The sequence below is a fragment of the Aquarana catesbeiana genome, linkage group LG11 (genome assembly GCF_042186555.1).
Source record: "Aquarana catesbeiana isolate 2022-GZ linkage group LG11, ASM4218655v1, whole genome shotgun sequence".
In the NCBI taxonomy this organism is placed as follows: domain Eukaryota; kingdom Metazoa; phylum Chordata; class Amphibia; order Anura; family Ranidae; genus Aquarana; species Aquarana catesbeiana.
The window spans coordinates 84,830,283-84,853,695 of record NC_133334.1 but is presented as its reverse complement, the minus strand read 5'-3'; the positions used below and the strand labels follow the sequence as shown (position 1 = coordinate 84,853,695).

Genomic DNA, 23,413 nt, shown 5'->3' with positions numbered 1-23,413 from the left:
TACATTTTGCAATTTTCTTTCCTTCCACGGGTGGAAGGACATATTATTGCTTGATTCCTCCATCAGCACAGTCGATTTTGATGGGGGAATCCCTTCTTCTGCGCTATTGTGTTCTGCTGGCGGGGAGCCTTCCCTGCCAGCAGAACACGATTAGTGTTGCTGGCACTAATTGTTTGGGAAAAACCCAACAGGCTGGTTGTACACAAGGTCGATTATTGTATCGACTTGTGTACAACGAGGATGCCCATACATGGATTGAATCTAGGCCGGTCCCTGCTGAACTGGCTGAATTTCGATCCATTTATGACCAGCTTTAAAGACTACCTGATTGGATGTAAATTGCTTGGGTAGTTTATGTAGCCTCTAACATGATATACTTGTACGTAAGCAGGGACGTAGATAAGGGGGGGGGGGTTTTGGGGGTTGAAACCCCCCCAGAGCATCAGGACAGAAGTAGTAATATTATGTGTGCTTCAACTATATCGCCGCACTCGGCAGGCACTGACTCACACATGCTGTTGTTGTGTGCTGCCTGCGCCTGCTGTTACAACAGCCGACCACCGGGGTGCGCCGGCCTGGCTGATGGGCTCGGCTTGGGCTGAGGGAGGCTCTGTCAGCAGGGAGGGACGGGGCCGGGAGCTCCATTGACGCTCTGACCCTGCCCTGCCCCATATAGCCTGTATGTGCTCGGAGGCTCGGAGAGAGGGAGCACTGAGAGTGCCTCCCCTGTACATCTGAGAGCCCCGCCATGGACCACTTAGAGCCCCTCCCCTATCAGGAAAGCCCCACCCCTGGACCTCTGAGTGTGGGAGGTGAGCCTGCTGGCCAGGTAGGTCTTTCTGCAAATACACACTGCCTGTAGACAGTAGTCTCTGGTCATTCCCTGTAGTCGCATCCGCAGTCTCTGGTCATTTCCTGTAGTCACATCCACAGAGTCTAGTCATTTCCTGAAGTCGCATCCGCAGTCTCTAGTCATTTCCTGTAGTCGCATCGCAGTCTCTGGTCATTTCCTGTAGTCGCATCGCAGTCTCTGGTCATTTCCTGTAGTCGCATCCGCAGTCTCTGGTCATTTCCTGTAGTCGCATTGGCAGTCTCTGGTCCTTTCCTGTAGTCACAGCCACAGTCTCTGGTCATTTCCTTTAGTCACAGCCGCAGTCTCTGGTCATTTCCTGTAGTCGCAGTCTCTGGTCCTTTCCTATAGTCGCAGTCGCAGTCTCTGGTCCTTTCCTATAGTCGCAGCCGCAGTCTCTGGTCATTTCCTGTAGTCACAGCCGCAGTCTCTGGTCATTTCCTGTAGTTGCAGCCGCAGTCTCTGGTCATTTCCTGTAGTCGCATCCGCAGTCTCTGGTCATTCCCTGTAGTCGCAGTCTCTGGTCATTTACTGTAGTCGCATCCGCAGTCTCTGATTATCTCCTGTAATCCATCTGCAGTCTCTGATTATCTCCTGTAATCCATCTGCAGTCTCTGATTATCTGTGCATTTGGCTTGTGGCTGCGGCTACTGTGACATCAATGGGCAAGTTTAATGGCGGCACTGTGAATTTAAGCATTGATGTCACGGCAATGTGTAGTCAATGATGCAGCTGCTATGTTCATTCAGAGGTAGGTGGTCAAGGGGTGGTTCTGTTTATTCATCCTCTTTGAGTCCCAGTTCACATTGACTGCGGCTTTGAAATCGTGCAACTTCATCTGAAATCGCATTATTTCAAAGCCGCATGTGAGCGCATCTTCAGGTGTGACTTGGAAGACATCTGTGCGGCTTCATGCACAGATGTCTATGCAAGTCGCATCTGAAATCACCATAAGCAGTGCAGGAACTACTTTTTCAAATCGCACAAGTTGCCCCAATGTGAACGGGGGCTTAGGCCATTCTTATACCCAATCTGGTCATACTCACTACTCTCTGGGGCATGATCAACAGAATTTGTTTTTCAATTGTATCCCAGGAGGACTGGTATTTTATCACACTGCCGTAATCTCTAGCAACCAATCAGTGAGCGGTTATGATAAGCAGTAATCTATCACTACCAATCAGTGAGCAGTAATGTGCAGTAACCTCTAGCAGCCAATCAGTGAGCAGTAATGATGTGCAGTAACCTCTAGCAACTAATCAGTGAGCTGTAACGTGTGCTGTAACTTCTGGCAACCAATCACAATCGCCGCCTGATCTGCCGCAGTAAACTGATTGTGAAAATGTTTGCCCAGGGTCCATTAAATTTTAAAGAGGGTCCTGGCTCTCGCTGCTCCACCTCCGCACCTCAGTGCTCCTTTATATGAGATCATGTCTTCTTGACTTGTCTAGCTGCAGCCACCAGGACAGGAGGAATCACTGAGCAGAGTGGGAGCGGCCGGCGCCTACTAGCCCACCGTTCCTCTCTGATTTCATTGGCTCTGCCTTCTTGCAGTGCCGCTTCATACCTTTGAGTGCCACTTGGGTGAGGAGCTGGACCCTCAAGGGTACTGTTAGCTGCCAGCCTGCCACGTGGACATGGATGTGGATGATGTTCTGAAGTGGTGCTGGCTGCTGCTGCTGTCCATTGACCCAGTCCACCCCGGGTCACCAGGTGTGTCCCTCTTTCCCTTGTTTCCTCCTCAGTCAGGCTAGATTAGAACTGCAGTTCTGCAGAATTTATTCCTGTCATTCTACTGGTATCTGAGATTGTGGCAACTGCTGGCAAAGTTGGTGATTGAGGCGCTGGACTGAGTCTTCTATAATTGCTGTTGTGTTAGCTTGTTAGGCACATGTAGCGATTTTGGATCGTGGGCAGAATATTGCTGTGATTCCAAATCGCACTGCAATGCTGGCCCAACGAAGCCCATGTGTTTGTGTTCCACTCATTTTTTACTGGCACCACAATGTGGTGTCTTTTTTGCTGTGATTGTTCCACTAAAAATGAATGGAACACAAACACATGTGCTGTGTTTTGCCAGCATTACAGTGTGATTTGGAATTGCGGACAGTTTTACAGGGATTCTGCCCACGATCCCAAATTGCTACATGTGAACAGTCAGGGCCTAATAGGCTAACACAACAGCAATTATGGAAGACTCAGCCTCGGCATATTTATAGGTACAAGGAAGCCCAGGTTTTGTTTAGCCATGTTCCTTAAGACCCTCCCACTATCATGTTTGGCCACACCCACTTTTTTGCAGAGGCGGGCTGCACGTGCCACAGGACACTGCTTCCCTGTCATGCCCCTCATTCTCAAGCTCAAAAGTTTATAGGTACATTCTGTATGTATGGACTCTGCACAGTACCACTTCTTTTGTCTAGTATCCCGGGTTAACACAAAATTAGTGAGTGTGCTGCCTTCCACAAGATGGTGCCCTTTGCACCTACCCACCCTATTACACCCTACCCTATTACAGTGCACCACCCTGTTATAGGCAGTCCAATGGCAGAGAGCACTGACCGCTGTGGTCTGGGGGGGGACAGTCGGCAGTCCCCTGTCAGAACATAATAGCACAGCGAGGAGATCGCTGTACTAACACCGAGTGTGTTTAGTACATTGATCTGTCAGTTTTTTTTTTCGTTCAGCCAGTACCAGGTTTTAGACTGGACAATAGCTAGGGTGACCACATGTCCCGGATTGCCCAGGACAGTACCGAAATCGACAGGTCTGTCCCAGGTCCCGGGCACCTTCATTCCGGGACAATACAGTTTCCCGGAATGAAGCTGACAGAGGAGCAAACCCCGCCATAGCGCTGGTGCTTGCTCCGCCTCCACCATCACCTGAGAGACTCTTCTACTGGCCAGGCCAGTGATTGCTACAGCCGCCTGGCATCTAACAACCAGTGACGTCATGGCCGGGACTCCCTGCCCTACATTCAAAGCGGAGGAGGAGTTAACTTCCTCCCCCTCCGCGCCTAGTGCTGTCCGCACGGCTGGCTCCACCTCCACCACGGATGCCCGCTGCACCCACCTCCTCTATCATCTCCGGGCCGGCTCCCCCTTCACCATGGACGTCCACCGGCACAAACCTCCTCTATCATCTCCAGGCACCAGCATGCTTTAAAGCAGGGAACTCCCCAACCCCTGTGCCACACTGCCACTGGGAGGAGCCACAGTGGTGGGGGGGTGTTACACCTTCCCTGGGAGGCCAGGGCACTAGTGTGTTAGACTGGTGGCAGGCTGCGGTGGCAAGTGACACTCTAAGGTGGACAGGCTGCGGTGGCAAGCGACACTCTAAGGTGGGCAAGCAGCGGTGGCAAGCAACACTCTAAGGTGAGCAGGCTGCAGTGGCAAGCGACGCTCTAAGGTGAGCAGGCTGCAGTGGCAAGCGACGCTCTAAGGTGGGAAGGCTGTGGTGGCAAGCGACACTGCACAGTGAGCAGGCTGCAGGTGGCATGTGACAAGTGACACACTGCATCTGGCAGCAGGCAACAGTTGCAAGTGGCAAGTGACGATGGCAAGTGCCAAGCTGCATCTGGTGGCAAGCGACGTGGGCAAGTGGCAAGCTGCATCTGGTGGCAAGTGACCTGCTCAGGGTTCCCACTGATTCTGCATTATGGTGAGTTGAACGATTTCATTATATGTTATAATGTAGTAATAGAAAAAATAGGATTTTTTATAACAGCTTACCTGTAAAATCCTTTTCTTTCGATGGACATCACGGGACACAGAGCCACAGTAATAACCGATGTGTTATGTAGGTACCACTAGGTATTGGACACTGGTCACACCCTAATCAGGAAGTTCAACCCCCTATATAATCCCTCCCCTTCCAGGGATACCTCAGTTTTGTAGCAAAGCAATATAAGTGTATTAGAAGAGGGGCGGGACCTCTGTGTCCCGTGATGTCCATCGAAAGAAAAGGATTTTACAGGTAAGCTGTTATAAAAAATCCTATTTTCTTTCTCGGACATCACGGGACACAGAGCCACGGTAATAACTGATGGGATGTCCCAAAGCAATGCCAACTGAGGGGGGGGGAATCACAACCAAGTAGGGTGCAATCAGACCTGAGGACCCTGTACCGCTGTCTGCAGCACACTACGCCCAAAGGCGATATCCTCATGCCTTCTCACATCTACCTGATAGAATCTGGTGAATGTATGGACTGAAGACCAGGTTGCGGCCTTGCAGATCTGAGCCATAGAGGCCTGTTGATGCACTGCCCAAGAAGCAGCAATAGCCCTTGTGGAATGTGTCTTGATCTGAAACGGAGGAATCTTCTGTTTCAAACCGTAAGCTTGAATAATCAATTGTAAAATCCATTTAGAAATGGTAGCTTTTGACGCTGCCTGTCCTCTATTGGGACCCTCTGGCAGCACGAACAAAACATCCGTTTTGCGAATTTGAGCAATTGCTTCCAGATAGGTTTTGACTGCTCTTACTACATCCAAAGAATGTAGAGATCTCTCTTCCGAAGAACAGGGATCTGGAAAAAAGGAAGGCAGAACAATATCTTGGTTTAGATGAAAATCTGAAACCTTCAGTAAAAAACTAGGATGAGGGCGCAATACCACTCTATCCTTGTGTACAAACAAATAAGGCTCTTTACAGGAAAGAGCTGCTAATTCTGATACTCTTCTAGCAGAAGAGATGGCTACCAGAAAAATTAGTTTCCTTGTTAGCAAGACCAAAGGAATCTGACGTATTGGTTCAAAAGGCTGTTTCTGTAACACCGACAGAACCAAGTTCAAGTCCCAGGGGTTTAGGGGCGCTTTAACCGGAGGATTAAGACGCATCACCCCCTGCATAAAGTTTCGGACCAAAGAATGCGAAGCAAGTGGCCGTTGAAACAATACTGATAAAGCCGAGACCTGGCCCTTGATGGTACTCAAGCTTCATCTCTAATCCTATCCTGTAGAAAATCAAGAATTCTACCTATCACATATTTTCTGGGATGCCAACCTCTGGATTCACACCTGGATACATAAGCTTTCCAGACTCTGATAAATCATTCTGGAAGCTGGCTTCCTTGCATTGATCAAGGTAGATATCACAGGACCTGAAAGCCCACGACTCTTCAGAACGTGGGTCTCAATAGCCAAACCGTCAAATTTAGCATTTGTAAGGCAGGATGGAACACTGGACCTTGAGATAACAGGTCTGGGCGTACCGGTAGGGTCCACGGGGAACCCACCGTCATCCTTACTATTTCTGCATACCAAGTCCTTCTGGGCCAAGTGGGGGCCACCAGAAGTACTGACTTCCTTTCCTGCCTGATCCTGCGAAGGAGTCGTGGCAGTAGCAGAATAGGCGGGAATGCATAAATCAGTGAGAACCGATGCCACGGAATCACCAATGCATCCGTCCCGCATGCAAGAGGATCCCTCGTCCTTGCCACAAATCAGTCTATATTTTTGTTGAATCGGGATGCAAAGAGATCTACATCTGGGACCCCCCATCTTTGGCATATGGTCCAAAAGACGGGGTGCAGAGACCATTCCCCTGGGAGTAACTGCTGGCGACTTAGATAGTCCGCCTGCCAGTTCTCTGTCCCTGGAATGAAAACTGCCGATATGCATGGCACATGCATTTCTGCCCAGACTAAGATCTGGTTCACCTCCTTTTGAGCAGCTCGGCTCCGGGTGCCTCCCTGATGATTGACATAAGCCACTGCTGTGGCATTGTCGGACTGGATCCTGACCGGGCAACCCTGTAGCCTGATATTCCAGGCTTTTAGGGCTACCGCCCGGATCTCCAGATTATTGATGGGTAAGGTCCTCTCGGTCTTGGACCATAGCCCCTGGATCGCAGAATGTTCCAGAACTGCTCCCCAACCTGACAGACTGGCATCTGTTGTTACCACCGTCCAGGTAACCGGTAGAAAGGATTTTCCCTTCTGCAGGTTTTCGGGTATGAGCCACCAATTGAGGGTCTGACGCACCGCATGAAATAGGTGTATCGGAAAGTCTAATGCCTGAACCTTCTTGTTCCAGGCCGACAAAATACTGTGTTGCAGTAGTCTTGAATGGAACCGAGCATAGGGAACTGCTTCGAATGAAGACACCATCTTCCCCAGCAGCCTCATACAAAGGCGGACAGAAGGACCCTTCTTGGTCCTGACTGTCAGAATCAGTTCCCTTAAAGCAGTAATCTTTGCCTGAGGAAGAAAAACTTTCTCCTGGCTTGTATCTATGATCAGACCCAAATACTCCAGTCTTCTTACTGGTTTTAGGAAAGACTTTTCTAGGTTGAGGATCCAACCTAGGTGTTCCAGATACTTGACCGTGGTCCTCAAGTTCCCGTTCAAGGAGGCTACCGACCGGTCTATCAAGAGCAGGTCGTCTAGGTATGCTATAACAGTTATACCCTGAGCCCTTAATCTGGCCAGAGGAGGAGCCAAGATCTTTGTGAACACTCGAGGTGCAGTGGCTATCCCGAAGGGCAGAGCCACAAACTGGAAATGGCGCCCTCCTAACTCGAAGCGTAGAAACTTCTGATGAGCAGGAAAAATGGGCACTTGTAGATATGCATCTCTGATGTCTATCGATGCCAAAAATTCTCCTCCCTGCAGGATGGAGACTACTGTCCGAATTGATTCCATGCGGAAGGACTGAATCCTTAGGAATCGATTCAGATCCCTTAAATCCAGAATGGGTCTGACATCCCCATTTGGTTTTTGGACCTTAAAAAGGTTGGAATAGAAGCCCAATCCTTGATCCTTTGTGGGAACCACCATAATGACCTCTTGCGACAAAAGTCGCTCTAACGCTAGAAGGAGCGACTGCTTTTTCTCTGGGTCCCTGGGAACACTTGATCTGAGGAAACGAGGAGAGGAAAATTCTTGGAACTCCAGCCTGTACCCTAAGGTTACCGTGGAGATTACCCATCTGTCCTGGAAGTCCTCCTGCCAGAGCCTTGAGAACTGCAGCAGTCTTCCCCCCACTCGAGCGAGCGGGGGCACCCCTTCATGAAGAGGTCTTAGTGTCTTGTCTAGAAGACTTCTTCCCCCAGGACTTCTTTTGTCCCTGGGGTTGACTCTTGTTTCTTGCCCCAGACGGAGGAGGCCGTCGTGACTGCCTGGAGGCTGATGCTCTTGGCGCTGGGGAAAGAGTCCGTTTGAAAGAGGGACGCTTACTCTTCTTCTTAACAGGTAAGAGAGTGCTTTTCCCACAAGAGATTCTCTTGATATAGTTATCCAAGTCTTCTCCAAACAACCTTGCACCATGAAAATGAAACCCAGCCAAGAGCTTCTTACATGGTGCTTCGGCTGACCAATTTTTCAACCATAAGATTCTATGCATATGCACCAACCCAAGTGAAAGGCGAGAGGTTTGCATGATAGAATCTCTGATGGCGTCAACAACATAACATAAGGCCGCTGGAAGGTTAGCAAACCCCTGGGCCTGTTGTTCAGGTAATACTTTGATGACCTGCTTAACATGGTCTCGTAGCCTCCCTGGCGGTTTTCCCGAGTGTGGCTCGGGGTTAAAATTCAGGACCATTAGCGGTAACCCCGAGCCACACTCGGGATTACATCGCAGGATCCTGGTGTGGCTTTACTTACCTTGTCCCCGGGATCCTGCGATGTCCCCCGCTGTGTCTGCGGGCTCCGTCCTCCTCCGAAGCCTCTCCGTGCCAGGCTCCGTTCCCTGCGGCGCGACGCACGGGGGCGGAGCCTGGCGGCAAATTCAAAAAATTGTAAAAACATAACACATACAGTACTGTAATCTTACAGATTACAGTACTGTATGAAATTATTTCACATCCCTTTTGTCCCCAGTGCTTTGTCCTATGCCCTGCATGCAGTTTTATGTTATATATACTGTTCTTTCTGCCTGGAAACTGAAGATTGTCCATAGCAACCAAAAAGTGTCCCTTTACATCAAAAGTGGCTTTAGACCAGCTAGAAAACAGCGATAGTAAATTAGAACACTTGCAGAATTGAGTGATAGTGAATCGTGGGGAAATTTATTTTATTATTATTATTTTTAATTTTTTTAAATTATTTATTTTTATTTATTATATTATAATTTATGTTTTTGTGTTTCAAACTTTATCATACCCGGGATATCTACTAGACTCTTGTATGGACAGATTTAAGTGTGTTATTGTTAATAATTACAGACCTACAATATAAAACGCCAAATTTCCATGCAAAATAGTTGTACCGCTTTCAGCACCTAAAATCCGAAATAATCATACCACCAGGGAGGTTAAGTATTGACAGACTGCAATCGCTGCTACTGCAGGTTGGGCCACTGATCCTGCTAAGGAAAAAACATCTTTTAATAAGGATTCCATCTTTTTATCCACAGGATCCCTGAGCATCTGAGCGTTGTCTACAGGACAAGTCAGACTACTATTTATAGAGGAAATGGCCGCATCAATGGCCGGCATTCCCCACATCTTAATAAATGTTTCTTCCATAGGATAAAGTGTTGAAAACTTTTTCGGCGGAAGAAATCGCTTAACTGGGTGATCCCACTCAGAATAAAGGAGCTTTTCAAGTAAATTATGAACAGGAAAAGCATGTGCTGTTTGAGAAGGTTTCAGCGACCCCAAAGAAGATGAAGATTCCTTAACAGATTCAGGTACGGGCAACTTAAATGTGGAACGGACCAATCCAGTAAGGATCTGTACTAAGACTTTCTCCTCTTGGGAAGTCGAAGAGGGTCCCTCTCCACCCGATTCCTCCGAAGAGGAATCATCCGTCCCATCCTGATCCTCTGAAGGGGATTCATCTCCTTTATCCCAGAGCTCCTCTGTCTGAGGGTCTTGGGAAACAGAGGAAGGCCTAGTACGTTTTCTTCCACTGAGTGAAGAAGTAATCTCGGCCATAATGGTTGAGGAAAAAACCTCTTGTGTAATGTATACAGGGGCTGAAGTGCCGGAAGCAGGTGTAGCCCCTGACCCCAATGGCTCTCCCTGACTAGCCGTCCCTGGCCCCTCGGGGGGGAGGGTGTAGCAGACAGGGGGTCCTCAGAACCTGACCGAGATCCCCTAGTGTCTCTGGTTCTGGGGGTACTTGAACCTCTTCTACCCATTCAGGTACGGGCAACTTAAATGTGGAACGGACCAATCCAGTAAGGATCTGTACTAAGACTTTCTCCTCTTGGGAAGTCGAAGAGGGTCCCTCTCCACCCGATTCCTCCGAAGAGGAATCATCCGTCCCATCCTGATCCTCTGAAGGGGATTCATCTCCTTTATCCCAGAGCTCCTCTGTCTGAGGGTCTTGGGAAACAGAGGAAGGCCTAGTACGTTTTCTTCCACTGAGTGAAGAAGTAATCTCGGCCATAATGGTTGAGGAAAAAACCTCTTGTGTAATGTATACAGGGGCTGAAGTGCCGGAAGCAGGTGTAGCCCCTGACCCCAATGGCTCTCCCTGACTAGCCGTCCCTGGCCCCTCGGGGGGGAGGGTGTAGCAGACAGGGGGTCCTCAGAACCTGACCGAGATCCCCTAGTGTCTCTGGTTCTGGGGGTACTTGAACCTCTTCTACCCATAGTGCAAAGCAACAAGGTGTGAGGTATCCAAAAAAAAATGAACACTGACTGCTGAGCGATGTAGTCCAGCAAAGCCTTGCTACCAAATGCCCAGTCTGGTGTTACCTTAGTAAATGCAGCCTAGGAGAATGCCTGTGTCTGCTCTGTGTCCCTCCAAGGCTCAGAGCACCTGTAAAGTGTGCTTTAAATAGCCATGCTTTCTGGCACTGTGGGCGTCTGAGCACGCTGAGCTGACGCCCCCCCACCTCGTTTTCGAAAAACGAGCGCTTCCTGCGCGAGCCGACCCTTCCTGGACAAGCATGGAGGAAGGCTGGGGGTGGAGGAAGAAGGAGGAGGCCGGCAGTGATGGGGCCTGCATTGCAATGGCGGCCTGGCGGCGGTGACAGTGCGGTGTAAAACCGCCTTACAGCACACCTGTAGCCTCCCCCTAGCCTTGGGGGAAAAATCTCAGATGAGAAAACCCCCCATCCATCCTACCTGGAGCCGGTCGGAAGAGCCTGTGCAGCGCCGAACGCTGAGACAGAAAACAGCATGAGAAGGTATGTGCTCTTGGCAGCCCCCGGTGGTCACAATAGGCATAGCATGCATTTACCTTAAAGGAGAAAACCCACTAGAATTAAAAAATTCTGTGGAATCTCCTCTTACCTTATCCAGCCGCAGGATTCTGTCTACACAGACCCAATCTTTACCTCTCACGGTGGGCTCCGTTTGAAAAAAAGTCAGAGACTGGGGCCCCCTACGAATAGGGGGATCCACAGTTCTGGCCCTGTAAAGCACCCAGCCAGAAATTAGGAGGTTTAAAGCCATTTTCTGATCTGCGGGGTCCAGCTCTCTAAAAAGAGAAGCGTTACAGGTAAAACCTCGTTTCTTCGGACACGAGGCCCAGGTACCATCCAATTTGGCCATGAAAGGACACTTTGAATGGATCCGGTTCGCCTGGCTTGCCCATTATAGGATATCAGGATATTCCCTTTGGAGATTCAGCACAGCACATCTTTACACGTCCAACACCTAAGACACTGGTGTAAAAACTGAGGCATCCCTGGAGGGGGAGGGATTATATAGGGGTTTGGCTATGTGCTGCAGTAAGGGGCAGTGAGTCCCCCTCCCCTCCTCAACGAGTGGTTCATCTGCACTGGGTTAAGTGGAAGGATACTGGTACCGGTGGGATCGGAGCGATTAAAGGCAGACATCACACGCTCATACCCCTGCAGGGGCAGGGAGCTCCGATTCAGATTCTTTAGCATCCAGAGACTACTTAAAAAGAAACTTAACATCTGGAATCAGTTCCACTTGGCATCATGTATCCTGCAAACGGATGTTTCACTTTACAAACATTATTCTGTCTGACATAGAATGAGGAAAACACACTGAAACTGGATTTGCCATTGCTGCTTGACACCTCTGGGGCGATTTCCCTCCATTTTCTTTCTTGGAAACACATAAGGAGCTCATACTTTCAGAGTTTGTTAAAGACCCCAAAACCATACCACGGGAGGATGGGAGGGGCCACATTTTAGTGCCAGCTTAACATCCAGCGGACCCCCTGAGTAGAGACCCTAGGAGCCTTAATTTTGATAAAGACCCAGTGGCTGGGGGACACAGCCACCTGCATATACGATCTCCTTAAACAAGAGATCTAAATATCTGGTAAGGGGCAGATCGTTTTGTTTGGTGGAGGAATTTCCCTATTATCACATTCTCCAGGGTGACAACAGTGCATGCTTCACATCAGCAGAAGAGTGTTGTTTTATATCAATATTATTGATGCCTTTTCATTCTTTTACTGGTGAAAGACATTTTTTAAAAAAAAGGAACATTTTTGTATGGACCTTGTTCAACATATTTGATGTCTGATTGCACATATACAAAAAAAGTAATCCTATATGTCACGTATTTATGGTAATTTGTGTATGTATATGTTATGGTCATTTAAATGGTTTTTGACCACACTCACTTATTCACAGCAGCGCAGCCTTTCTTTGTATATTATATAGGGGGTTGAACTTCCTGATTAGGGTTTGACCAGTGTCCAATACCTAGTGGTACCCTATAACCCATCAGTAATTACTGTGGCTCTGTGCCCCGTGATGTCCGAGAAAGAAAATGTGCTTCAATCATCCTGACACCATATCCATACCTCCCAACATTTTGAGATGGGAATGAGGGACATCTACTATCAAAATGTATGTAGGCATAGGACACGCCCCTACCACAAACCCTTAAAGGAGAATTAACCAAAAAAAAAGGTTAATTAAATCCACAAGGACTTTTTTTTACCACTACTATTCCTTTATATTAGCTTTTAAAATGTACAAATGCAGAAATTTAGAAATCAGATGAAAGGTTTAGCACTGGGAAACACTTTTTGAAAGATAAAAAGTGCATTTTATATACAACTATATAGATCAGACCAAAATGAGGGACAAATGAGGGGGAAAAGGGACAGAGGGACATTGCTCCAAATCAGGGACAGTCCCTCGAAATCAGGGACAGTTGGAAGCTATGCATATCAAGCATGGTGTTGGGATGATTTAAGTGCTCACACCAGCCATTCGCCCTACAAATCATTTCCAGTCAACCTACATTCTCCCATCCCCCAACCTAACCCCCGGGGGGGGTCCCTGAATGGCAGTTTGGAAATGTGGTCACCCTAACAATAGCCAACCACACTGGGCAACGTTCATAGAAACTGGAAGAAAGCGAAACTGAAATCCGGTTCGATTTTCAAGAGGATCTGAGAAAATAGAATTAAGAATGCGATTGCTTACTATGAGCAACACATAGCTTTTCCTTTTTCCAGTCTTTATGAATTTGGCACAATTTGTTTTGTTTAAAAATGTTTTACTTAGTACCTGCTGCTGAACCCCCCCCCCCCCCGAGCAAAAAATTATCTACAGCCCTGTACGTAAGTATTATGGGTATTGTACAGAAATTGTACAATCAGATTTTACATGTGTGGCCACCTTTTGTTTTGTGGCAAAGCACTGAGCCTATTCTATGTGTGGTGCTCTATGATTCATAATGAATGGCACCCCAACGCACTATAGAGAGCAACACAAAATGTAAATTATTTATTCCATTGCGGTGTGTTGGCGGCCGCTCATTTATAATGAATGGGCTGCTGCATTGCATGGTAAAATGAAACTAAAACCAATGACCGGTGTCTGATCACTGATCACTTGTACAGCATCATGGCAACTGCAGATCAAACAAAGGCCAAGGTGACACCATCGTCGGCTGGAAAGGATCAAAAGGGTTTAGTTCAACTTTAATGTACTATGTAGCACTCAGGATGCAGTCTAATTTTTTGGAACTGTGTAGTTTTTGGAATTGTGTCTAGATAACACATTGCTTGCAGAATATTCATAGTGATCTATAGGAGAAGGAAGTGCTGCAAAAGAACTATATATCTATTTATCTGTAATCTCTCACACGCTGATTGTGTTTGTCTTCACAGAACCCATGATTTATCTAAATCCATCATAAAATAAAGGGGGAGCTGCAATGGTGAGGGGTGCACCACAACTGTTATAAGGTTAGTTGGAGACCTCTAATCATTAGTATTTTATGTTATTTTATCATATTGCTCCGAAACCTGTAATGGGATCAGTGGTGGTGGGATGGGATGGGATGAGTGGCAGCAGTGGTGGGGGAACGGGATAAGTGATGGTAGGAAGAGTGGCAGCAGTCCTGGAAAAAAAAGTGTGGCAACTCACCCAAAATCCCCCCCCCCCCCACCTCAAAAATAAAACAGTGTGTGTGTATATTTTTATATTTATTTATTTAAGGTGAAAGAGCTAAGGATTAGGAGATATACAGTAAAGCATGCTTGTTATACTGTGGAACCTAAGGGGTTAATCTTTTGCATTGTGTATAAAGGCTATGTGATCCTGTCTCTCTGATCCTCCTCTTCTTCCATTGACTCCAATCCATCTCCTGATAGAACAGAGCATTAGGGAACAAGCTGCACATGCCCAGTTTGGTGTGTATTGCTAGAGAGTTTTTTTTTTCTTGGGACAGTGCATGTGATCAGCACAGGGCCAATCAGCACTGTCCAGACAGAGGGTCAGGGGTCCTGCAGTCTTACAGGACAATCAGGGGAGAATGAAAACACCTCCTACAAGCTTTAACCAGACACTGATACAAATCACAGGGTTGCTCTAACTGCTGATGAGAAAAAGTATTTAGCAGTTTATATTTACTAAAAATATAGTTTCCATGTTCTGTGTACTGTGGGAGACCAGATATAGTGAATGCAGGTTTCTGGGTTTAGTAACACTTTAGCCCGGGTTCACACTGATGGTGGGTTAGAAATTGTGTGAGTTCAGCTTAACTCGCACGATTTCAAACTGGCGATGCAGTCCGACTTCGGGGTCGATTTGACAGACATCTGTGCGGGTTCATGCACAGATGCCTATTCAAATCGCCCCCGAATTTGGCAAAAGTAGTACGGGAACTACTTGTGGGAACTGTTGCGGCGCAGCAAAGCTGGCGAAGCAAAGCTGGCACCGCACCGATTCAGACAGTGCCATTGCTGGCAATAGCCGCCGATTTGGCGTGCGATTTGACGTGTCAAATCGCATGCCAAATCGGCCCAATGTGAACACGGGGGCTTAAGGTATTTTGACAGCCAGCAGGGCCGGTTGACAAAATACAAAAGGCCGCAGTGGGAGATTTGTCCATTCACACTGTATAGCGTATGACCAGTATATGGCCAGCTTCTGAAAATCAGATAAAAGCATAAGCTAGCAAGAGAAAACATGGACATGTCCTCTGATTCAATGAGCTATTATAGCAGGGATATTCAATTAGCGGACCTCCAGCTGTTGCAAAACTACAAGTCCCATCATGCCTCTGCCTCTGGGTGTCATGCTTGTGGCTGAGTCTTGCTATGCCTCATGGGACTTGTAGTTCTGCAACAGCTGGACGTCCGCTAATTGCATATCCCTGTATTATAGTGTGCATTGCATAAAGACAATGAGTAAAGAGATCAAACTGCCTGGGCTATTCACTGCATAGCACTAAAGTAACTTAGCAGGAGTGATGAAGAGCACATTTGAGCATGTTGTGGTAAATAAGAAATATTCATATGCAATACTTAATATTTTTCTGACTAAATAAAAACAAATGAAAGATTGACTGATTTACCGATTGAAACAAATGACCAGATTGCAGCATGCGTGGTAATAATTACTGTGATCATACTTCCTACAGGCCGCTTCTGAAGCATTTGCAGGCTGAAGCAGCATCTAGCGCAATGTAGCAGATTGCTGCTAAAGAGGAAGCTCCTATCAACAAAGCGTGGCAAGAACCAGACCCCTCTAAGTGCTGGTATGAGGAGGAGGGATCGAGCAAGCCCAGGCACATGAAGTTCAGAATAAGGAAGAAACCACAATGACAATGAGACAGGAGACAAGAACAGGAATAGAAAAAACAAGTACGTGACAAAATGCAACAAGATAATACAGAAAGAAGAAAACTGTCAAAGAAATGCTGTGGCATCCTGATCAGCAGCCAGAGTGACAGGTTGATGGACTGTCACAGCTGTCACACTACACCAGCACTTCGCAGCAAGGGAACCTGCAGAAGAAGAACAACACTTCTTGTGCCAGAAGGAAGAAATCCTACGAAATATCAGCAGATGATTGGGGTGAGGACAGAAAGTTTCCCTCTACTGTATGTACTAATGACATTATAGGAGGTGACACATATTTAAAGGGCTGATCGAGATCCCCACCCTTTTCTTTATCCCCGCCCTAGTCTATATATATAGATCAATGTACGTGCTTATCTGAACGTTTCATTTTAACCATTACAGTACCGGTGTACAGATCACCAATAGGAAGCTGGGAGAAGAAACCCCTCCCTTGTCGAAGGATAGTGGACTTTACACCTGACACTGGCATAGAGAGCAGCACCTGACACTTGCTGAGACTACAGCCATGGCACTATTTACAAGGACGATCGGCCTCCTGCGCCAAACAGTGAACCCTCGCATCACCAACAAGGCATGGGCTTCCCAGAAGGCGAGCAATAATTCAGTTTCGGTAAAGGTAAGTCAAGAAGTGGGACGTTAAAGTTTAACTTAGGGGGAAGCATGCTTTAAAAGTGATACAGAACTCACTTTCCAATCAAATGTATTTTTTCTGTCTACGAAAAAGGGATTCAAATACAGGAAATAAAACACATGTTTTACATTTTACATTTTTTTTTTTTCATGTCTCGGTAACATAATCACGTATTTGTAGTTGATTTATCTTTACATACCCGTATGAATTTCACAGAAAAACGCAGCACAATGCAAATAGGATACAATATAAAGCAAACAAGCTCTTCGCAGGGTATCAGGTTTCTAAAGCTTTGTATAAGCCTTTGTTAAAAGAAAGAAAGATCCCCCTTCAATGGGATTTTAAAGGCCACATAAACATTTTTTTTATATTATATCAGTGTATCGAGTACACATAAAAGTCTACGATCAAAACAGAATGATCGATATTAAAAAAACATCAAAATTTTATCAAAATGTACATACATGTGAGAAAAAAGCAACAAAAACAAAAAACAGCAATTTACATGAAAATATATGACAAAGAGATAATACTCTCCAGTAAGTTAATCCCCGGTACCCGGGGGAAGTATTATCATCTATTTTTTCATGTAAATTGCTGTTTTTTGTTGTTGTTGATTTTTTCTCACATGTATGTACAGTTTGTATCAATTTTTATGTTTTTTAATATCGATCATTCTGTTCTGATCGTAGACTTTTATGTGTACTCAATAAACTATTTTTCATATTGTATCAGTGTATGTGGCCTTTAAAGTCCCATTGAAGGGGGATGTTTCTTTCTTTTAACTATATCTCAGGGATGTGGCTACTGCACTGTTTCAATCTGATATGGTGAAACCGTCTTTTTTGTTGTATAAGCCTTTGGATATTACGTCCCACGTCAATACTAAGCAAAGTTACATTGGGGTTGATTTACTAAAGGCAACTCCACTTTGTATTACAAGTGCACCTGGAGATGCAGTCGCTGTAGATCTGAGTGGAAGATCTGAAATGAGGGGAAGCTCTGCTGATTTTATCATCCAATCATGTACAAGCAAAAATGCTGTATTTTATTTTCCTTGCATGTCCCTCTCGGATCTACAGCGACTGCACTTCCAAGTGCACTTGCAGTGCAAAGTGGATTTGCCTTTAGTAAATAACCCCCCAAGTCTGTCTGGTTGAAAATAAACGCAAGTCAGTCTATCAACCAATCAAAAAAAAAAAAAAAAACCTCAAGCCCCATGGGCTTTGAAATACGTTTCAATTTCCTCATTGCACAATTATGATAAGAAGGGCGGTTGCAAGCAAGACGAAGGTCACAAGACTAAGGCAAAAATACGACTTCCCCGTAAGCGTAAGCTCTGCTCTACGAAGGCGCTATAAGTCGCACACCTGTTTCCTGGAAAGGCTGAGTCATGATTATCCCATAGGACTAAGCTGCAGCTCTCTACGAATACGTCTGTGGTCAGTGCAGAACTGCATCTTATAGAGTGTGAAAGAGAATCATATCCTCCATACATCTGTTCATACTCACCCCCTCAATCCCCCCCCCCACAGAGCTCCCATACATATGCTATAATTTACTGGTTGTCTCTGCTGTGCGAGAGCTTGGCAGGCATTCATTCATACACCCTCATTCTAATAGTCGCAGCATGCAGCCCCCTACCCCTCCCTTGTGAAGGTTTCTGTTAATATTCCACGGAAAGGGGGCGGAAGCGGCACGAGGCTACTGACCTTGGGAAATGTCCCCGTCACTAGACAGAGGCCTGCAACTCCCAGAGGACACAGCGGTCACATAGATCCATCTTGGCGTGCGCTCTTAGAGAAATAAAAAATAAAATCAATTCACTTTAATAGCAAAATGATGTAATCTGTATTTATGATGGAAAGAACAATACAATCTACAACACATACCCCGAGTTATAAGGAAAGTTCCAATTGTAATGGTCTTTATTTAAACCATGCGGTGTTTGGTATGCTGCAGTCTCATATAAGGATTGCGGTTGAGGGGGTGGTGCAAATAGGCAGTTGAGCCACATTTTTAACACCCTCTCCTTGCTTCACTTGTAAAGGCAGACGAGGGTGTACACATGAAGCAGCAAAAAATGACCCCCCCCCATGTCGTGTTCAGCAGAGACCTCCGCTGCTAAACATGGGCTTTTCAAAAGGATGGGGCCGCAAATGCTAGGTTCGCAATTGTGATGCAATATTCCCATTGCAAAAGGCTGTTTAGCTGTCAAAAATAAAAACACAAGGCATTCAGGATGCAGTGTAAGGCCGGGTTCACACCTACGCGAATTGGATGCAAGTTTCACCGCATCCAATTCGCATAGCAGGAGAATGTGACTGGCTCTCTATAAAGCCGGTTCACATATCTCCGTTGCAACTGCGGAGCACACTGCACAGAAACGCATGCCTGAATTTGGCCCTGAAACGGAGCCAAAGACGCACAGCGTTTTTGTGCAGTGTGCTCCGCAGGCACAACGGAGATAAGTAATTCGTCCCTGAAATGACGGAACAGGGATGCACAGCGCTCCTGTGTGATCTGCAGCCTGTTCCTGTGTGAACCGAGCCTTAGGCCCCATACACACTATTAGATTTTCTGCAGATTTTTTCATCAGATTTACCAAAACCATGTAATATGAGGTCAAACCTTAAGAGTTTCAATTTGTATGCAATCAGGCAGGCCCTTGCATTACACGGTTTTGGTAAATCTGAAGACAAAAATCTGCAGAAAATTGAATAGTGTGTATGGGGTCTTAAGGCTGGGTTCACACGGTGCGATCACATTGCTGTGCACATCACATGCGATGTCTGTGAGCTGCAAATTCAGCCATACAAACTGTAATGCTGAAATCGCATCACATTCCCACCAAAATGGTGCAGGACCTTTTTTTGGTACGCGCTTGAAATTGGATCGGATCGCATGGGTGTCCACACCCATGTAATCCGATTCCTGTACCGTTTCACAGTTTGCACTGCGATCTGCGAACCGATCTGGGGGTGTCATTAACTTTACATTTACACCCGCAGCGGTTCGCAGATGTCAGTGTGAACCGTCTGCAATTCAGGTGTGATACGGGAACCCACACAGGAATCGCAGGGTTTCCCGCATCACACCAGTGTGAACCCAGCCTCAATGAGCCCTTACTGTGTATAATAGCAAATTTGTGTAGTCAGAGCTCTGTGTGAAACAAAATGCTTACAAATTGATTCAAAAGCCTGCAGATTTCTTACAGTAACTCCAAGCAGATATAAATACATAGATTTGCATAGCTCTGTATTCATTAAGGAAAAATGTATATATATTTTTTAAATGCAACCAATGAAAACACCTGAATTTGATTTGGAATTGGCTTCTTGCCTGCCCCTGTACAGCAGAGCTCGGACTCAAAAAGGGATTGTCAGTATCCTTGCACAAACTACAAAACAACAAAACAGAGGACGCACGAACTAGTGCATTATTATAATAAAAAAAAAAAAACAAAAGTGGAACTTCCGCTCATCTGATTCCTCCCCCCCTCCGGTGCCACAATTGGCACCTTTCAGGGGGGAGGGGGGTGCAGATACCTGTATTAGACAGGTATCTGCACCCACTTCCGGGAATAGACTCCCGTGGGAGTCACGCCCCCTCCCGAACCCCCCCCCCCGCTGTCTCCTGGGAAACACACAGGTCCCAGGAGATAGCGGGGACCACTTAGGACGCATAGCGCGACTCGCGCATGCGCAGTAGGGAGCCGGGAAGTGAAGCCGCAACACTTCACTTCCTTATTCCCTCACCGAGAATGGCGGCGGCAGCAGCCGAGAGCTGAGCTATTGATCGGCTTTGGCTGCCGACATCGCTGGACTCCAGGACAGGTAAGTGTTCGTTTATTAAAAGTCAGCAGCTGCAGTATTTGTAGCTGCTGGCTTTTAATAATTTTTTTTCAGGTGGACTCCCTCTTTAAAGAAAAACAAGTGAGTACTCACAAACATGCGTTTGACACAAGCATGTCTAACCTCTAGGCCTAACCCTCGAAACACGTTAGCCACCTATGGAGGTTTAGAGGTCTTCCCATGCCATCAGCTGATTATGGTGTATTGGAGGCGGTCTTGTCTGTGTCTTTAGACCTGCTTGTGTCAAACACTTGTTTGCGAGTAACCATTTATTTTACTTTTTTTAATAAAGATTTTGTTATGAACATGCACTAGGTCAGTGTGCCCCCTGTTTTGTAGTTTGTGCAAGGATACTGACAGTCCTAAGAGGGCAGCAAGAAGTGTGTGCTCTATACTTGCAAGATCAAAGCTGAGAGGAGAGTCCATCTTACCCCTGAGCACCACACCAAAGTGCAGGAGGTTATGTTTCAAGTTACACTGGAAAAGGGATTGGCAGGACTTGCCTGTGGATTGTGTTGATAAGGGACATGCTGAAAGTAGGAGAGATCAGAGTAAGCAGAAGGATTATCTCATCATTCTGCTGCTGCTCTTTTACTGGCTGGAGAGAAGTGGAGAGAAGACACCACTTTATTCCTTAAAAGTGGTTGTAAACCTCAGATATAAAATCTGAACAAAGCACATATTCCTAAAGTTTTTAATTACCTCTCTCCAAGTGTCATTTCTCTATGCTGTCTTGTTCCTCTGCTATCAGCATAAGTCCATTATGACAGGTTTTTCTGACACCAATCGAAAAAAGGTGACAGGGGAGGGATCAATCTATGATTAACCACTTAAGCCCCGGACCATTTGGCTGCCCAAAGACCAGAGCACTTTTTGTGTGTGTCGCTTTAACTGACAATTGCGCGGTGGTGCGACGTGGCTCCCAAACAAAATTGACGTCCTTTTTTCCCCACAAATAGAGCTTTCTTTTGGTGGTATTTTATCACCTCTGCGGTTATTATTTTTTGCGCTATAAACAAAAAAATAGCGACAATTTTGAAAAAAGCTCATTATTATTTTACTTTTTGCTATAATAAATATCCCCCCAAAAATATATAAAAAAACATTTTTTTTTCCTCAGTGTAGGCTGATACGTATTCTTCTACATATTTTTGGTAAAAAAAAAAAGTCGCAATAAGCGTTTATTGATTGGTTTGCGCAAAAGTTATAGCATCTACAAAATAGGGGATAGTTTTATGGCATTTTTATTAATAATTTTTTTTTACTAGTAATGGCGGCAATCAGTGATTTTTATCGTGACTGCGACATTATGGCGGACAGAACGGACACTTTTGGGACCATTCACATTTATACAGCGATCAGTGCAATTAAAAATGCATTGATTACTGTGTAAATGTGACTGGCAGTGAAGGGGTTAACCACTAGGTGGCGCTGTAGGGGTTAAGTGTGTCCTAGGGAGTGATTCTAACTGTGGGGGGGAGGGGCCATGTGTGACATGACACTGATCAGGGAGGGGAGCTGTGATCAGTGTCAGTGTCACTAGGCAGAACGGGGAAATGCTTGTTTACATTAGCATTTCCCCATTCTTCCTCTGCGTGAGACGCTTGCGAGTATCCCTGTGGACATCGAGTCCGCGGGACCCGCAATCACACTCACGGAGATCGCGGCGTGCGCGCGCACAAACCGCTTCTTAAAGGGCAACGTACAGGTACGTTAATCTGCCTGTACGTGTCCTTCTGCCGTCGTATATCAGGCGTGAGCCGGTCGGTAAGCGGTTAACAGCTTCAGCTCTGTTCCTGTGTGGAGGGGGTGTGTCGAGTTGATTTAAATCAAGCCTTTTTACTAGTGATTTAAATCAAATCCACCCTGCCTCTGCGGTTTTTATTTTTTGCGCTATAAAGAAAAAAAAAAAAAACGGCAATTTTGAAAAAAAAAACATTTTTTACTTTCTGCTATAAAACACATCCAATTAAAAAAAAATGTAATCAATTTAGCTCAATATGTATTCTGCTACATATTTTTGGGAAGAAATACCAATAAGCATATACTGATTTTTTTTTAATTGATTAAAAAAAAAAAGCACTCTCACTGTACTGACACTGGCTAGGAAGAGGATAACATCAGGGACAATCAAAGGGTTAAATGTGTTCCTAGCCAGTGCTTGTGTACAGTGGCTTGCGAAAGTATTCGGCCCCCTTGAACTTTTCAACCTTTTGCCACATTTCAGGCTTCAAACATAAAGATATAAAATTTTAATTTTTTGTGAAGAATCACCAACAAGTGGGACACAATTGTGCAGTGGAATGAAATCTATTGGATATTTTAAACTTTTTTAGCAATTAAAAAACTGAAAAGTGGTGTGTGCAAAATTATCCGGCCCCTTTACTTTCAGTGCAGCAAACTCACTCCAGAAGTTCAGCGAGGATCTCTGAATGATCCAATGTTGTCCTAAATGACTGATGGTGATAAATAGAATCCACCTGTGTGTAATCAAGTCTCTGTATAAATGCACCTGCTCTGTGATAGTCTCAGGGTTCTGTTGAAAGCGCAGAGAGCATCATGAAGACCAAGGAACACACCAGGCAGGTCCGTAATACTGTTGTGGAGAAGTTTAAAGCCGGATTTGGATACAAAAAGATTTCCCAAGCTTTAACCATCCCAAGGAGCACTGTGCAAGCCATCATTTTGAAATGGAAGGAGTATCAGACCACTGCAAATCTACCAAGACCTGGCTGTCCCTCTAAACTTTCAGCTCAGACAAGGAGAAGACTGATCAGAGATGCAGCCAAGTGGCAAGAAGAAAGCCATTTCTCAAAGATATCCATAAAAAGTCTTGTCTAAAGTTTGCCACAAGCCACCTGGGAGACACACCAAACATGTGGAAGAAGGTGCTCTGGTCCGATGAAACCAAAATCGAACTTTTTGGCCACAATGCAAAACGATATGTTTGGCGTAAAAGCAACACAGCTCATTACACTCAACACACCATCCCCACTGTCAAACATGGTGGTGGCAGCATCATGGTTTGGGCCTGCTTTTCTTCAGCAGGGACAGGGAAGATGGTTAAAATTGAGGGGAAGATGGATGCAGCCA

At 45.9% G+C, this 23,413-nt stretch overlaps 1 long non-coding RNA gene across 3 annotated transcripts in view; it reads left to right on the top strand.

The window, feature by feature from the left end:
• The window catches only part of LOC141112157 (uncharacterized), a 31,274-nt gene that overhangs the window by 2,079 nt on the left and 5,782 nt on the right, over positions 1-23,413 (top strand). Inside the window, exons 1-4 of one of the 3 annotated variants that reach the window (XR_012236534.1) lie at positions 10,920-10,934; positions 13,856-13,933; positions 15,613-16,048; positions 16,217-16,451. This is a non-coding gene — a long non-coding RNA (uncharacterized lncRNA). Of the gene's footprint in view, positions 1-10,919; positions 10,935-13,855; positions 13,934-15,612; positions 16,049-16,216; positions 16,452-23,413 lie in introns of those variants that run through there. The other 2 variants (XR_012236533.1, XR_012236535.1) reach the window with 2 other exon arrangements.